Genomic DNA, 18,612 nt, shown 5'->3' on the forward strand with positions numbered 1-18,612 from the left:
CTTTAAACCAATTGCCCTTCTTTTAATTTAGCCTCATTCTAAGCAATAATATCCATGACATAATAGGAATATATAGTAGTTATATATTTTACTCTGATAAATATTAACATAAATACATAGCTATTAGAATAAAAATATTTATTTGTATGCCAGCTAAAATAATCTCATATACCATAATATATAATCTATATACTCATATATAGTGATGCATGTACCCTAGGTTTGATAACCTAAGGAAATCATGTTATATCCACACAGGGAAATGTTATTCAGCCATTAGAATTAGTTTTTTTGGTAAAGGAAAACATTTATGTTATGCTATAAAGTAGGGTAAAAACACACAGCATGAACTAAATTTTATGGAAATATGTTTATGGAAAAATTGAATAGAAATACACAAACATAAGATTGATTATCTCTGGGTGGTGAGATTTATTACTAGCTATTCTCTTCTTTGTCTTTTTTTGTATTGTCCGACATTGAATGTGCATTCCTTTTAAACCAGGGGGAGAAAGGTTTTATTTTAAGCCTTTTATTAAACATCTATTCGATTGGTCTATGAGCTAGGTGTTGCCCAGGGGCACCTGTGACCCAGAGGCACATGCAGCACAGCGAACGTGAGGCAATGAGGAGCGTGGGGCAAGTGCCGCTCCCGAAACACAGCACCTTCCTCTTGTTCAGTGCTCTTCCTGTCCCTCACGAGGAGCTGCCGGCTTCCCCATGGCTGACGTCGGGAGAACAAGAATAAGCCCGTCTGAGGATAAACAGATGTCCAACAAGACCGGGAGATTTTGATTGGCTCATCAATAGCTGAGACCTCCCGGAGACACCTTAAAAGCGAGCCCTTGAGGCATTTTCACAAGGGTCTCCATTTTTACAGATGGGACCCTGCCTGGCCTTCTAAGACCCACAAGAATCAGAAACAGATGAGGAATCATGCCCTGTTCTCATTCATGAGAACCACTGACACACTGAAATCTCACAATACTCTCTGGAAAAAAAAGAAAAGTCAACCTGCTCTTATAACAGATCACCTCAATAATTATGTAGGTGATGATTGTGATTGTTTAAGAAAATAGGAATAATATTAATAAATTAACATGTATACATGACAAAAAATCTATTGCTAACAAGTCTTAGTAAGGGGAGCCAAAATCTGTGTTTGTGTATAAACACTGCCCACCAGGGCTGGCCTAGCCCCTGGGGGGAGTCCTGGGAGTTAAAGGATAAATGACACTGAGTCCCAGGCTTCAGGGAAGTCAGGCTAGAGTCGGGGCAGCAGACAGTCAATCATGTGGTCTTCTGGGAGTCTTCCTTAACACATACCTGAACATTTAACCTAAAGAGGGCAATCCTTTTTTTTTTTTTTTTTGGGGGGGGGGGTGAGGAAGGTCAGCCCTGAGCTAACATCTGATGCCAATCCTCTTTTCGCTGAGGAAGACCAGCCCTGGGCTAACATCTGTGCCCATCTTCCTCTACTTTACATGGGACGCCGCCACAGCATGGCTTGACAAGTGGTGCCATGGTCCATGCCCAGGATCCGAACACACAAACCCCGGGCCACCGAAGCGGAGCCCATGAACTTAAACGCTATGCCACTGGGCCGGCCCCAGGGAAATTCTTTATTTAGAATCAAATTCTGCCATGTAATAATTTTTTCTCGTTCTTCCTGGTTTTAGTCCTTCTTTTTTTCAAGAGTCATAATTACAAGTTTCATATCCTAACAATAAATAGTTAGAGATCCCAATTTGAATAAATAATCTTTACAAGAGAAAATACAGGAAATTTAATAAGGGCTCATTTTGATTTAATTAATTATTTCAAGTCAGTAACAATCACAGAGTTCAATAATCTTTACAGAGATTTTAATGGGAAACAACGGTAGTTTAAAATTTCAGTTATCATTTTAGAACAAGAATCAGAAAGCGAAACGTCCGAAGAAATCACCTAGATCTGAGCTAGAGTCTCTGTCAAAATCCTACTTTGGTTGTAGATGCAGGATCCCTAAGGAAGAATCCAAAGACAGACAGGTGTACAGAGCTCATGTCCCTGCTGAACTAGTCGGGGACTGTACACGCCCCCAAATACACATTCACACACCTGCACACAGTGAAAACGCAAACACAACCAGATAGTCTTAAATTACCATTAGTCATGACAGCAAGGGCTCCTAGGTGCCAGGAGCTCTGAGGGTCCAAGGGGATGGCCCAGGACTGTTCCTGTAGGTCAACAGGAATTAGCTCTCGGAAGGTAAAATTCTGAATAACTTCTGGGTACAAAGGATGCCTGGGAGGAGGTGGGGATATTTTCTTTTCTTTGGATTCTGCCCTAATGCTGACCTCCAACGCAACTAGCTTCAACTGCTAAAGCTGACTTAACTCCTGAAACTGCCCACTGGTCCCTCTACCCAGGTCAAGGAGACATCTGGTACTAATCCTCCATTCTCTTCCTAGAGCACTGGATGCCCCAACCAGATCTTAACCTCAGTTCTTTGACGTAGACCACAGAACAAGGCAAAGCATGAAACGGAGCCTCTAACATCAGTCTCTAAGAGAGCTCTGATATCAGCATTTTTCCAAGTTTAGCTTAGAATGTCACATTGAAGTAAGGCTTGCTTGTGCCTAGAAACATTGGCTTGGCTTTGTGCCAAAGACTAATGCTCCCATATTTTCATTGTGTCAGGCATATGATGACCGCAGTTAAAACCTGATATTGATGCCCATCTTGTCCCAGACCTCCCTGTTTTTTAAGAATAGGAAATACTTCTTAATCTCTTTTACGACCTAGCAATCCTTCTTTCTGTTCAGAATATGTGAAGGCTCTATCATGAACCTGGAAAATAGTGGCCAGACTGGATAAAAAAGATGGTGATATCAGAAGTGTTGAGGAAAGACATACATGCCATGCTCACTCTCAGAGTAGGAATTAAGTCTACCTTCTTTAAGTAGGAAGAAAACCAAAGTTGAGTCAAGGCACGCGCTCCTATTTTAATGCATTGTGCCAAAGCGGATCCAGTGACTGACCTAAATCAGTATAAACATTAAGGCAATGCAAAATCTAGTTAAATTTAAATAAGAATTAAATGTCTACTTTTTCACATGTATGATGTAGAAATGAATGAATAGCAGCATCGCTCAATAAAATATTTTTTGAGCACAAGCTATGTGTGATACTTTGTACAGGCTCTGTTTCTATGAAAAGAAGGAGAAAGATTTCTGTGGTTGAGACTCTCAGATTTTAGCTGCAGAGAAAAGTTTTATTTTATTTTGTTCCATTTTTTTATTGGGGTATAATTGACTTATAACATTATATTAGTTTCAGGTTTACAACGGAGAGACAAATTCTAAATGAGTACTGTAGCAGAAACTGCTCATTGCCCCTCAGTATCCCCTTCTTTCTCTCAGTAACAGAGCCCCTGAGTTGTAGCCGGCATATGGCCCCTGGGTTAAAAACATACATCTGCCAGCCTCCTTTGCAGCTAGTTATGGCTGTGTGACTAAGCTAAGGGCAACAGGCCGTGAGTAGGAGTGAAGCGTAAAACTGTGAACAATCTCATTGAAGATGAGGCCCTGCATTCTCCCCTGTCCCTTTCCTATTGTTAGGAATGGCCAAGAGTTGCAGCCATCCTGGAAGTCACATGTTGCGAATGGCAAAGCCACCCCGCCCACTCTAGACCACTTACCTCTAGACCGTGACCATCAGAAGGAAAGAAACTTCATCTTACTTAATCCATATTTGGGGTCTTTCCTTAACAGCAGCTTAGGTTATAACCTGATGAAAAGACACAATTTTTATAATAGCAAATCTGTGTGTGGGAGGTGGAGGGATGAGTAAAAGGTAAGAAGCAAGTGACGGGGCAGAGGAAACGAGCAGCACAGGCACACATGGTAGGGGCGAGATGTCATCTGAGCTCAGCCTTGAGGGACGAGCAGGATTGGAAGAAGCAGGAGAAGTGGAGGGCACCGTGGGCTCCTCTAAGGCAGTTGGCAAGACGGAGTCCTAGAAGGATGCGTGGACCTGTAGAGTACACAGCATCGCGCAAACAGTAGGCAGTCAGTAAATATCCGAGGGATGGCTGTGTAGGGGTCGAACGTCCTTCTAAGGATCAGGACTTCACCCTGCAGGCAACTGTAAAGCAGTGGAGTGACGTGGTAAAAGTGGTGCTTGAGGAAGGTCAGCTTGGGAGAGGCACACAGAATTGGCTGGGAGTATTGGAAAAAACCAAACAAACAAAAATCTGTAGGCCAGGGTAATAGAGAGGACAGCCACATAGTTTATCATCCAAACTGGCACACTCTTAAGAGTGAATGGGATATTGTTAATAATTACACTGGGACATCAGGCATAAACTGGGAATTTCCTGGGCAAACCATGATGTGTGGTCAACTTGGAGATAGATAACTTGAACGAACTTCTCAGGGTGTACTCTTTGATTTTTAATACTGGTTTTGACATGCCCCCTCCAATACTTTCTAGATTGAGCCAATGCAGGGTCTATCTTCTTACTGGCTCCAAAGATTGGTCCGATTTTATGTTGTATGCACCATTGTGTTGGGTGCGAAAGGACAGTATTTTTCAAGGATTTTCTCATCACTTGCTCCTCTTTTATCTTCGCAGGAAGTAAACATTGATTATTTTTTAATCACCTCCTTTATTACCATCCTTTCTGGAGCAGTGGGTTCATTACTTTTAAAACCCAGCCATAACTCAAATTCCTTTTTTTGCTTTTGTTTGCTTTTTTTTCTCTCCACTGTATTCACAGAAATAGACTGACGTTCTCCCACTTGGTACAGCAAGAGATGAGGCCAGCGTGATGGGGATTCCTCTGTGTGGAAATCCATAGGCCAGGCCAGGTTAGGGAAATGTGGATAACTCTCAGGAAGAAGACAGCTCTAGAAGGAATGACAGCCATGAGAGTTCCCCTGAAGGAGTTTTGGGATTAATTCAACGTGGTCAGAATTTTTCATCTTTTCCTTAAAAATATTCCATATTAACAAGTTTTCAGCCCTGAATCCTTCAGAAATGTCTTGAAAGGGATTTCCCTGGGTTCGTCACTCATGCATTTCACAGGTACTGGTAGATTTATCATTTTAGCAAACAAACCCAAACATCCCTGCTCTCAGATCTCTCATAGAGGTAAATTCCAAGACAGGGAGGTAAGCAGACCTTCCCCACTGGGCTCCATGGATTAGCCTGCCTCAGCTCCAGGCAAGGTGAGCACTGCCTCTGGTGGGTGTGAAGTACGTGGGGAGCTCTCAGGCTATAAGGCAAGTGGAAACATGCTCGAGCTGCCGCCCAAGAGTCGAGTATTTACCTGTCGAAGCCCAACAGCTTCAGGCCCATGCATACACCCTGTGCCACTTAATGGAACTGTAATAGACTCCAAGGCTTCACAGCCCCCACCCAACCTCAGTCCAAAATGGAAATCCTTGTCATACAGAATGTAAGGGCCCCGAGAAATCTGAGACATTGCCCAGATCAATCCCCTCATTTTATAAACATAGAAGTGGGGCCTGAAAAACCAAGTGGCTGGTCCAAAGTTGCCAGGTAGTGGCAGTGGTATGCTGTTGGCTTTGTCAAAGCTCAAGTTACTAAGCATGTCAAAAGAATTCTCTGGGCTGTGGAGAAGGGGAGAAGCCAGCAGGAATGGGCGAGATGGAAGGTGAGAGGGGAGCTCCCCGGGCTAGTGACCTCTCCGAAGAAGCCAGGAACATGCCCGTAATGCTGGGCAGACAGATGGTGTCTTTGGCTACTATAGACCGGGAAGTCAGAAATGTACAAAAATGTCTATTACGTGCCAATTCTGTCAAACTAAAAAATGTAAAGGAGTAGAATCTTCACAGATTTTGGATCCTCACAACCCGTCTGTGAGGGGAAAAAGCCCATAGAAGTTGTTACTTAATTTGGTGACTTTAAATGGTTGAACAAATCATCTTAATTTCAAATGTGTTGACTTTCCTTTCTTGCATCTGCCTCCAGTATTAGCCAGTCTTTTCTTTTATACAAATATCTGAAAAAAGAAGGCTCTTTTTCAGTGTCTGGTAGCTACATGGTACATGTTTAATACAAAAATGTTGACTTGAATCAAAACTTCAGAATGAATGATCTCACAGATTCATACCCTTTTCAGAAATTTACCTATTATCCCAACTCAGTACTGGAAACCAGGTAGAAGGAGAGAGGTGGGGGAGTCAGAGGGTGGGATGGATATGCTGACTCTTATTAAGAGGGGTGCTTCTGTTTTGAGCCCCATATAGAGATACTAGGAGAGACCCCAGTTTTACTTGGAGGCTAGAGGCAGCAGCGGGAGCCATGGTGGAGCCTGGCAGGGCTCCAGTGGTGCCAGGAACTGATGACACCTCTATGTACATTGCACAGGCGTGTGTCCACTCACGTGCAGGCACACACTTACTATGATGTTTTATGCTGCAACTTGTGTAGGCTTAGAAATTAAATGACAGCACAAAGAAAAACAGATCACATAAGGAGGCAGAAGGATGGAGGCTTGCAAACCGCAGGACAGAAAGATGACCATATTTGAGTAACAACCTACCTGTAAGAATTCTAGCAATTAGGCCTGAAAGGAAAAATGAGTTTAACTAAGATGTTTTCATTGTCTGATAATAGAATATGCAAATTACAAGGGAGACTCTTTTTTATAGAACTGAACGCAGGTGGGAATGGACCTACTGGGTCTGAGGTGGAAGACAGACCCATCTGTGGGATCAGAGCAGGCACCCTTGCTCACTTCGCCCATCTGGACCTGTGCACTGGGGGCACTTGGCAAAAAGATGTGGGTGCTTTAGACAGAGAACAGCCCAACAGCAAGCGCCCAACTGGACACATTAACAAGCAGCCACCTCCGGCTTCTGTGGCTTTGGCAGCAACACTGGCACACTGATCTAGAGCAGGTCACGTCTGCCTTCCTACACTCAGGAGAAGGATGGTCCCCACACAGACTGGATATGCATTTTCTTGATCTTTACAACAAACAACAACTCTTTACCAACTTATTTTTATGGCAAACTGAGAAATGGAAAAAAATGGAGACTCTGGATCTTTGTGTACTTATCAGAGTTCTTGATGGCTAATAATAGAATGGACTCCGGCTCACGTAGTAAAAAAAGAATTTACTGGAAGTTAGCAATAGAATCATCAGGAAGACCAAGAACCAGGCTTATAAAATAGGCAGGAAGCAGGATCATCTGGGTGGCTGGGAACACACCTAAGGCCTATCCACAGAACCAGCTCCACCATGACCCCATCTCATGGATAGTCTCCAACTGGCTCTGTATCTTTCAACCTCCCCTACATATTCAGAGTCCCACATGAGCCATCCAGCTAACCAAGGCTGGTCCACATCTGACATACCAGGGACAGAAAGAGGCCATGACTGGTCCCTTCAGGGTTCTACATACAGATGGACTCAACACCCTGCCTCCCACTAAGATGCATGCATTGGGGGATCCCCCATCCTCCACATAAAGGGACCACAGACACAGGCGAGCAAAGCAATAGCACCAGCAGCAACAACCACAAAACCCAGCAGTTGTCCACCATAGGGAGAACTGATCAAGTGTGTGTGTATGTGACTCAGGGAGGAGGGTGGGAGTGGCAATGATGACAGTGGGGGTGGGGGGTAGATAGGGGAGTGGTTACATGGAGAAGGGAGAACAAGCGAAAAGGAAAAACAACAGGAAAGGAAAAAGACAGAGATCAAGACTGTGAGAAAACTGAATGTCATCATCATTCTACAATTTCCATAAGCCATATGTGATTTCTTTTCATGTCAAGGAGTTGAGAACTTCCAATGAATGTCCTCAAAACTATGAACGTACAGTATGCCTGAGTATGAGGAATGGAGAAGATCTTACTGAATCATGAATCACTCCCATTGCTTTATAGTCACATCTTGTATAAAATAAGCCTTCAGAGGGTGACGTGAGCATGATGGCGGAGTGAGTTGTTCCCTCTGTCTGTCTCCTCTAAGTAACAACCAATCAGACATCCATTGAACAACAGAGGATTCCCTACACAGCACAACAGGATGCCTAGGAGATCCACTCAGCTAGACACCTGAAGGTGGGTGGACTGGACCCCGGGGAGGCAGTGGAACTAGAGGAGCAGCCCCCTTCCTCTCCCTTGCAGCAGCAATCCAGGGCATGGATCCTCATGCTGGTCTGCATGCCTACGAGCAATCATGGTGGGGGCAGAAAACAGAAAAGAAAAAACAAACAGGCGCTGCTTGTTCCCTGACTGTCTCCCAGCAGATCCAGCATGCACACTCCCTCACCTTCCCCCGGCAGTGGTCAAATCTTTCCAACAGTAGGGAAAGTATACAAAACTCAGATTTTCCCAGCTGGGGCGGGGCGCCCTGACCTGAGTTCTCAAAACACACCAGCTAGCGCCAGAGACCAGAGGCTGCACAGCAACCATCAACAACAACCTCTCCCTGCTTAGTCCCTGCTCCCCCCAAGCAGTGGCAGGTGGAACCTGCAATCAGAGGCTTCAGGAACCGCAGCAGAACTGGTGACCCAGCTCCCAGTGGCAGCAACTCTGACACCAGCTCCACCAGCAGCAGGGGCTGCATACAAGCCCGGGACCCTGGCAGCGGCAGTGACACCCATAAACCCAGCACCCCTGACAGTGGTGCAACCAGCACTGCCAAACAACTCTGGAGCAGTGGCACAGGTGGTGCACAGGGCAGCAGCATCTGAGCCTGTGGAGAGCCCATGGAGGGCCAGTGGAGGAACACGAGATCTGGGTGACCCTGGAAGCAATAGAAGTGCTCACAGCCACGGTGGTGACACCTGAGACTGCAGTGACATTGTAAGCAGCAAGGCACCAGCAACCTCAGAGGTACAGGTAGCACAAAGAGGGCACTGGTGATGCCTCTGGCAGAGGCAGTAGAGGGTGAATAGTGCAGGCTCTCAAATACAACCAGAAGCAGCTCAGAACCAAAGTAACCAAAGCCTTTCCCAAATAAGAAAGGTGTTTACTACCACAAATGCACCAGCAGAGGATCAATTCATCAAACACCATGAAGAACTACGGTAACACAGAACAGAAGAACAGAAGAAGAATGACAACTCTCCAGAAACCAAACTTGAAGTCACAGAAGATTACAATCTTACTAACAGAGAATTCAAAATAGCTGTCATAAAGAAACTCAACGAGTTACAAGAAAACTCATAAAGACAGTTCAAGGACCTCAGGAATAAAATTAATGAACAGAAGGGGCACTTCACCAAAGAGATTGAAACTCTAGAAAAAAAAGACAGAAATTCTGGAGATGAAGAACACAATTAATTAGATGAAAAATAATGTAGAAAGAACTAAAAATAGAGCAGACCATATAGAGGAGAGAGTGAGCTTGAAGATAGAAACCTAGAAATGATTCAGGTGCAGAAGGAGAGAGAACTAAGCTTTTGAAAAAATGAAGAAATTCTTTGAGAAATACCAAACTCAATCAGGAAAAGTAACATAAGGATTATGCGTGTGTGTGACCATAAACTGTACATCTGCTAAAAGGCAAATACATAGGTTTCAGGGCAAGATTGTAAAAGAAATTAAAGCCAAAGCAGACACATTTCCAAAAGGCCCTAATTTTCATCCCCTTCTGGGTATCATTTCACAATTGTCAAATCTTTTCTACTTTTAAAGACTATTGCAGTTGAGCATCTTGTAAACTGAATTAGAAGTCGTCCCTGGCATGGCCACACGTGAAATGCGGACTAAGCGACCACATTTCGTTCATTCCAATTTCAGAGCTGTTTTATCGCATTGTACTTTTATGCATCCTTTTATAACATATATTTTTGAAAGTTATCCAATGACAGCCCATTTATGAAGCAATTTTGCTCAGCTTGTGTCCAATAGAAGATGAACAATAACGAAAATGCATAATAAATCACAAATTCTCCTCCAAATCTGTGATCAGAGATTAAGCACCGTGGTTCCTGAGCACCACTAGCTACTCCAGGAAATGTAGGCCTTGAGAAGCCACTGGCTCATGCAGCGTCACACGACAGAGGCAAGATGGAACTGGAAACCACAATCCAATGTCTAGATGTTACCCTCGTGGTGGCTATAGTTGTTGTTATCATATTGCTTTGTCTGCTGTACTGTATTATTCTCTTTTACAAGCAATAAATAGAATTTTATAGAAATTCCTGAGCTTTCCAAATGCAGCCCAGCAACTTGGGGAGAGGATGATTTAAATTCAAAAGAAAAACCACTAACACATTCCACATGACTTTGCTACCCAGAGGTCTGGGCCCGTATGGTCCAAGTATTCCTAACCTGTACAGTAAACACACACCTCATCTTCTTCCTCCTTAATGATCTGATCTCCCTTGCTCTCATCAATAGGTCAGGAAAGCATGTTTTCCCAAGTGAAACTGGTCTGACTCAGGAATCCTGACACTCCATTCAAATGAGTGTGTTGTTGAAAACTAGCTGCAGAGATACAGACAGACAGGGACAGACTGTGATACTGTCCCTGTCTGTCTGTCACAGATAACACTGTGTCTACAGTGTTATCACCTGACATTTTCACATCTAAGAATGTAGCTCAGAAAGGACAGGCCATTTGGGGGTGGCGAAATGTTGTGAGAAACTCAGTCCTGTGAAATCACATCTTGACATTCTAGAAGATACAGATAAACTGTCTACAACGACACATAACTGATATCTTAACTTGCTTAACATACCTGCCCCTTTTATTTCAGGGTATTATGAGAAAGTGCAAAGCTCAGCTTCATACATTTAAGTCTGTAGTTGACAGGCTTCCTCAGCTTGAACCCATCACCACAGTCCACAGCAAACCAGCACAATGCTCAGACAGTGCTCATCAGAGCCGCCACGTGGGTGCACGTGAGGGCAGACTCTGGGCTCAGAGATAAGATTCCAAAGAAAACGAGGGTTTCTCCAGATTGGAGGCAGATCACTCCAGTGTTGCTTAGCTCTCTGGCAAAGGGCCACCTTTGGAGGCCTGGAGCTCAGACCTTGGGGGATAGACATGAAGGGGCTGCTTTAGGCTCTGCCCCCAGAACTTGAAGCTTCCAGACAGCTCAGAGGATGGCCAAGATGCTGAGCCTCCTTTTTCTTCTTTTCTCGTTTTTTTTAATTCCAAAATATGATTCCTTGCTAAAATAGCTGACCCAAAATGCCAAATATCTTGATTACTATTCCTCTCCAACTTCAAATGAAAGTATACTATAGTGCCTTTGCTTCTCTGGCTCTTTAAAATTGCCAGGGAATGGCACGGACAGACTGCCTTCAGTGTTGGGTGTTCATTGCCAGGAATTCACTGAAATGTCAGGGCCGTGGAGCGACTGCAGGCTACCGTCTTTCCAAACCTGGAATTCAGCTGGCTCCCAAATGAGGAACAAAATGCCAACTCCATGGAGTTTGGGGTGTAGCCTGAGTTTGGGAGAATCATCTCCTCTTTGTTCCACTGTCATTTATTTTTCTCAGAAGAGACAAATGATTGTTGAGTCCGCTCTACGGATTGGGCTGTTTTCACAGCCAGCCCATATAGGCCACTCTCCTGGCTTGTTCAAATTGTGGATGATGGCCTTGCCTCACGTGTTAAGTGTCCAGTCAGTTGTGGCAGGTAGGAGTGGGGGTCTCCTCTGAGGCATGCCACGGCAGCCCTCACAGAAACAAGCGGCACCGTGCTACTTTCGCAGGAGGCCCGGGGAGTGCTCCAAAGCTTCTGCCCTTTCCCGTCTGAGGCCGGGAGGCAGGACGGCTATTCTACCACACGTTTCGATGACTAAAAGCAGATCTCTTTTTCTCTAGACTCACACTGAAACATTTTCTCTGAGTTCTCAACCTACGAAGATATTTGAAATAAAATTTGAACCTGCTCTTTTAGTATCTAATTGGCCTAACTGTTTGATCAGAGCTGACAGCACCCTCGCTTCTGGAAGGACGTCCTGGGTATTGAGGTTATGTTGGAAACAAGAGAACGAGACGTCTGCCTCACCAGCAATGGACTGTGAATTGCGTAGACAAAGAAGATCCTGCTACAATCCCTCTGGGTGTCATTTTCTGCTGACTCAGCGACCTCAGCCTGAGCCTCCAGCAGAGACAGACCTGGGGCGGGAATCTTCTCAGCAGGCAGTGAAGCATGTCAGGACAGAAAAGACCGGCTTCCAGTGTAGCCTGAGGTGTTCACATTCAGCCATTTAAAGAAAGAAAAGCCTGATAACTTGTCACTGAAAATATCAAGTCAAAGAACAATTTTTGTAGGAACCTAGTGACAAAAAGGTTCTAAAGAGCATATCAGATAACATGGCAGGTAAAGAGGGCACAGCTACTGCCCGCAGGGAGCATGTTCTCTTATACCAACGAGGCACTCAAGAAACCCTCTGAGGTGGGGCCCGAAGAGAGACCCTCAACCTGGGAATTCTAGCTGCCCCTTGAAGCAGGCAGCTGACCTGGCTATCGTCACTGGAGTAGACTTTGTGGAACAACAGAGCAGGATTTAAACGGGACTTGGATTTGGATATTTGGGGACAAATGTGTGCATCCCAGATCTAAGCATGAGCCCTCTCTGGTAGGACTATTTCCGAGAAGGAAGAGTAGATTAAGGTTCTGCGTGACCACCCCCTCCGGTGACATCTCTAAGTAGCCTCACAGACTGACACAGCTAGACCACCCGTGGCCACCACCTATCTGCAACGGCTCTTTCCTCTGCCTCCAGGGCCCAGTCTCTCTCTCCTTCCTTCTCTCATCTGTTTGCTCCTTGCTAATGTTCCCAGTCAACTGGCACGTCGCTCCCTCAGAATGGCATGACTCAACAACCCTTTCTCTAGCTCACATGACAGGTCCTGTGTATTAGTCACAGAGCACCAGAAATGCCCCAGAGGAGTGCAGACCACAGACAGGATTATTCCCAGCTCTGACATGCAAGGCACTGCGCTCAGCACTAAATAAACTTGGGGAAATGTTCACAGAGGAGCCGTATGCATAGGACGATACAGCCTCCGGGCCAGAATAATTACACACTGGATTTTTAGTTTAGTTTAAATTTAGAATTTAAAGAGAACTTAATTCTTGATTTAAGAATTCAAGTCTATTTTCAGTGTTGACCTTGGACTTAGATTTATGAGTGTGTGTGTGTGTGCATCTGTGTGAACTTGATACTTTAAGGGCCTAGGAGATCTGCCTGGCCTCTTAAGTATTCTCAGTTGAACCCCAAATATATATCTGCTTTTGCAATTAGAGAGTCAACACTTGGGCTTAAAAATTAAAGGCAGGGGGGTAGGGTCAGGAGCAAGGAGGAGTTGTCTCCTATTAGAATGTAAATATCCCTGTCTCTTTCATCAGACATTTCTTTCTTTCTCAGAATAAAAGCACCCTGTTGATCTTTTACTGAGATTTGATTTCAACTGGAACATCAATATTCCAGCCCGAACATTTCATGGGTGAGGAAACTGAGTTCCATAAAGGGGGCATGACCAGCCTGTGATCAGCAGGTTTAGGAGGGAAATCAGATCTCCTGACACAGCAAGCAGGCACTTTCCATCACAGCATCACATTGCATTTCGATCTTTAGCACCCCACCTTCCCCCCAAAATACTGTGTCAAATTAGATCACTTCTACCACCCTAACTCCCAAATCCTAGGAAACGTCTTCCTTAAACTCAGACTCAGGTAAAATGATGGCTGGCCCTAGAGTTCCCAGCTGAGTCTAAGGGGCTGGTATGCTGAGCATGCACCAGAATGGAAACATCCTACATAAGGTGGAGTATGGGAACATGAGACCCAAACTCCACATAGCAACAATGTTACAGCTTCAAGATGAACATGTCAAGTACTGTGCTAAATAAAATCACTACATATTACAAGGAGAGAGAGCTCAGGATCTCTACCACGCTAGTTCCCAAACAAGGTTCATCTGCGGTTCTATTTTTGGTATCTTCCAGGACCTATGAGAAGACCATTATTCTGAGGTCATTTTGCTTTATTTTATCCCAATAGAATTTGTATGGACAAGATTGGCTGTCACTTTTTTTTCTTTTCTCTTATACACAGAAAAGTGAGAAATCACTGAAATGTAAGCTCTGTGAGGGGGTGACTGTGCCTGTCTTATTCTCTACTTTATCTCCATCACATAACACAGTGACTGGCACATACTATGCCTTCAGTAAATATTTATTTATTAAATGAACAAAGGAATGAATGAATAAACGAATAGAAAGTATGGGTAAATAAAATATATAAAATTTATGGGGTTCTACTTTGTATCAAAGACTCTATTATGAGATTTGGGTATGTTATGGGGTTTGATAGCTCAATGAAAACATACCATAGAAAAAATATGATTTATGAATAATTATTCCTAGAAATAGTTTTGTCAGGTAGGAATATTTCCCAAATCTGATAGCTCAAAAGAATACAAAGGCTTCAAGCTCTTGGTAGTGGAGCAGTAGCTCCTATTGGACTAACCCTCACATGGCTAACAACTATAAACACTGGTCAAGAAAAGAAATTGAAGAAGACACAAATAAATGGAAAGATATTCTGTGCTCATGGATTGGAAGAATTAATATTCTTAAAATGCCCATACTACCCAAAGCGATCTACAGATTCAATGCAAAAGCCCATTAGAGAAACAGACATTTATTAAGAATCAAATGGAAATTCTAGATCTAAAAAATAGAATATCAAAATTCCAATGACATTTTTGAAATAGAATAAACCATCTTAAAATTTGTATGGAACTACAAAAGACCCCGAATAGCCACAGCAATCTGGAGAAAGAAGCACACAGCTGGAGGAATCACACTTCATGATTTCAAACTATATTACAAAACTATAATAATCAAAACAGTATGGTATTGGCATAAAAACAGACACATAAATCAATGCAACAGAATAGAGAGCCCAGAAATAAACCCACACATATATGGTGAATTAATTTACGACAAAGGAACCAAGAATATACACTGGGGAAAGGACAGTTTTTTCAATAAGAGGTGCTGGGAAAACTGGACAGCCACATGCAAAAGAATGAAACTGGACCACTATCTTACACCATACCGAAAAATTAACTGAAAATGGATTAAAGACTTGAATGTAAGACCTGAAACCACAAAACTCCTAGAAGAAAACACAGGGAGTAAGCTCCTAGACAGAGGTCTTGGCAATGATTTTTTGGATTTCACCTCAAAAGCAAAAGCAACAAAAGCAAAAATAAACAAATGAGACTACATAAAACTAAAACAGTTCTGCACAATAAAGAAAACTACCAAAAAAAATGATAAGGCAACCTATGGAATGGGAGAAAATATTTGCAAATCATATACCTGATAAGGGGTTAATATCCAAAATATATAATGAATTCATACAACTCAATAGAAAACAAACAATCCAATTAAAAGCGGGCAAATGATCAGACCAGATGTTTTTACAAAGAAGACATACAGGTGGACAACAGTTACTTGATAACGTGCTCAACATCACTAATCATCAGGGAAATGCAAATCAAAACCACGTGAGATATCACCTCACCTGTCAGAATGGCTGTTATCAAAAAGACTGGATATAACAAGGGTTGTCAAAGATGTAGACAAAAGGGAACCCTTGTGCACCGTTAGTGGGAATGTAAATTGGTGCAGCTACTATTGAAAAGTACGGAAGCTCCTCAAAAAATTAAAAATAGAACTAGTATATGATCCAGCAATTCCACTTCTGGGTATTTATCCAAAGAAAATGAAATCACCATCTCTCAAAAAGATATATGCACCCCATGTTCACTGCAGCATTATTTACAATAGCCAAGACATGGAAACAACCTAAGTGTCCATCAATGGGTGAATGATTAAAGAATATGTGAGATATATATATTACTTATCCATAAAAAAGAAGGAAATCCTACCATTTGCAACAACATGTATGGAGCTGGAGGGCATTACACTAAGTGAAATAAGTCAGACAGAGAAAGACAAATACTGTATGATCTCACTTAAATGTGGAATATTAAAAACAAACAAACAAACAAACCCCAAACTCACAGATAGAGAGAACAGACTGGTGGTAGCCAGAGGCAGAGAGTGGCAGGATGGGCAAAATGGATAAAGGTAGTCGAAAGGTACAAACTTCCAGTTTTAAGATAAAAAGTCCTGGAAATATAATGTACAGTGTGGTGACTATAGTTAACAACATTGTACTGTATATTTGAAAGTTGCCAAGAGAATAGATCCTAAAAGTTCTTATCCCAGGAAAAAAAAATTTGTTAACTATGTGAGATGATGGATGTTAACTAAACTTATTGTGGTAATCATTTTACAATATATACAGATATCAAATCATTATTTTGTTCACCTAAAATTAAAGAATGTTATATGTCAATTATATTTCAATTTAAAAACAATAGTGTGTTCCCAGAGAAGGAAAATGCTCTCCTGGGTTCTAGCTTCAACTGCACGGGGAGTGCATTTTGTTCCTGGAAGAACAGATCCATGCAGCTCTGCCCTTGTCCCTCCATCTGTTACTCTAAAATCCAAGAATTAGCTGGAGAGAACTTCATTTTTCATTCCCCTCCACAAATATCCTTGTAAGTATTAACAATGAACAACTTCAGCCGCATCTGAGCCCCTCACTGACAAGGGCACAAGGAGCCGTGTCCTTTTATGCTGTCTGCTGCTGTCTTGACCATGTATGACACACAGAAATTTTAGTGGAGTTCTCCAAAGCTCTACTTTAATTCTTTCCATATTTTTTACTTTTGGGAATTTATCAAGACTTTTATGAGCTGAGCAGCCAACTGCATTGTTTATTTGCCCTGCAGTATCATCACACTCTAGCCAAATCCACCCAAAAGCTCTTGAGGAAAAAAAAAGTACTTGTCGAAATATAAACAACTACTACCTGAAGTCATTGGAGAGAAAATAAAAGCAAGCAGAAGTGTAGGAGAGTCCACACTTGGAAGAAGGGAAACACTCTGGAGAGAGTGTTTGGAGTTTCAATCCAGTCAGGTTAACTATCTGCTAAAATAAAAATTCAGTCCTCTTCAGAGGAACACACCACAATTCAGAGGCCTTGCAATAAATCAATCACAATATCCAGAATACTATCCAAAACTAGACATTTGAAGAAACTCAAGAGTTTCAATGGAGACTGAACCAAGATGACCCAGATGTTGTAATTAGCAGACAAGGATTTTTCAACTCTGCTCTAGGACATAAAGGAAATCATACTTGTAATGAATGAACAACTAAGAAAGCTCATCAGAGAAACAGACATTTATTAAGTATCAAATGGTAATTCTAGATCTAAAAAATAGAAGACCTAAAAAGAAAAATTTACTAGATGAGCATAACTGGAGAGTGGAGAAGACAAAAGAAAGATTCAGTGAATTTGAACATCAATCTATAGAAATTAACCAATCTGAAGGACAAAAAGCAAAAAGACGGAAGAAAAATGAACAAAGCCTCAGTGGCAAAATTAGAGGATCTAAAATACATGCAATTAGTGTAATTAGAGTCCTAGAAGGAAAGGAGAGAGAGGCAATGGCACAGAATGCTTGAAAAAATAATGACCAAGAATTTCCTAAATTTGGTGAAAGACGTAAATTTACATATTCAAGAAGCTCATAAGAGTCCAAAGACTCTAGAGTGATAATGTATAGAATATCTACATTCAAGTACTTATCAATACTTCTTTCTTGCTTTGTGCATCATTAGAACAGACAATTCTATGACTGTTTAGATGTTTTATTGCTTGTGATTATACTTGAGGTTATCATGGAAACCATCTTTCCCTCACATTCTCATCCTTCTTGTTCTCATAGAGTATGTCAGAACACTTTTTCCTTTTAGGGCTTTAATTTAATTTAACATATAAGAATTTTTTAACTCTAAAACAAACATTTGAATTCGAAATATTCTTGAACTTAAAAATATGGCATGGATTTGTAAGCAAGGAAAGCACAAATTTTAGATGGTATCAAAGAAAGCTCATATTTTTTGTTTTCTTTAGCTTTCAGTTTATCCCACTAGTTAATAAATAGAAGGTGCCATGAAACTTCAGTGTCTTCTTCCTTCCAAAAGATAGATCTTAATTTTGCAACAGCTGAAGCTGAATTGTTTAATTTTTATGGTCTATTTCTCCATGCCCCTGACATAACAAGAAGGAACGATCTCCATTGTCTCAGCATTATCCTTCTCGCTTTGCTGAGAGTGCATGTCCTCTGAATCAGCATTTGATGCCCGGGGCATGCCCAGGTCATCTAGAGATTGTAAAATTGCAACATCACATACGTTCTTTGGACATCATTACTTGGAAGAGGCATGTCTAGCTACTGAACTAACAAAAATCAAGTATACAGCTCTCCAGACATTTCTCCAGAACAAAGAGGCTAAGAGGCCTGCTGAAGAGCTTCATTCTCAGTTGCTTGATCTTTTCCAACAGACCAGAAATTAGCCTTTCAACTTAGGCCAATGAGACACGTTTGTTTGGCCAACAACACAGACTAGTGAAGTGTGGCTCAGGGTCTTGGGAATCAATCTACACTGACAGGCCATCCTAAGTCCTTGCTGCCAACTTTGATCCCACTTTTGTAGGCTCCATACAGAGAACATGAAAACCAGTCCTTCC

The 18,612-nt window shown here is 42.3% G+C and overlaps 1 long non-coding RNA gene across 1 annotated transcript in view; it reads right to left on the reverse strand.

The window, feature by feature from the left end:
- Positions 1-18,612, reverse strand: part of LOC147915349 (uncharacterized) — a 211,251-nt gene that overhangs the window by 44,069 nt on the left and 148,570 nt on the right. The window contains exon 4 of the long non-coding RNA XR_015553881.1: positions 3,683-3,771. This is a non-coding gene — a long non-coding RNA (uncharacterized LOC147915349). The remainder of the gene's footprint in view (positions 1-3,682; positions 3,772-18,612) is intronic.

The sequence above is a fragment of the Ceratotherium simum genome, chromosome 13 (genome assembly GCF_057802395.1).
Source record: "Ceratotherium simum simum isolate JZ-2026a chromosome 13, ASM5780239v1, whole genome shotgun sequence".
Lineage (NCBI taxonomy): Eukaryota > Metazoa > Chordata > Mammalia > Perissodactyla > Rhinocerotidae > Ceratotherium > Ceratotherium simum.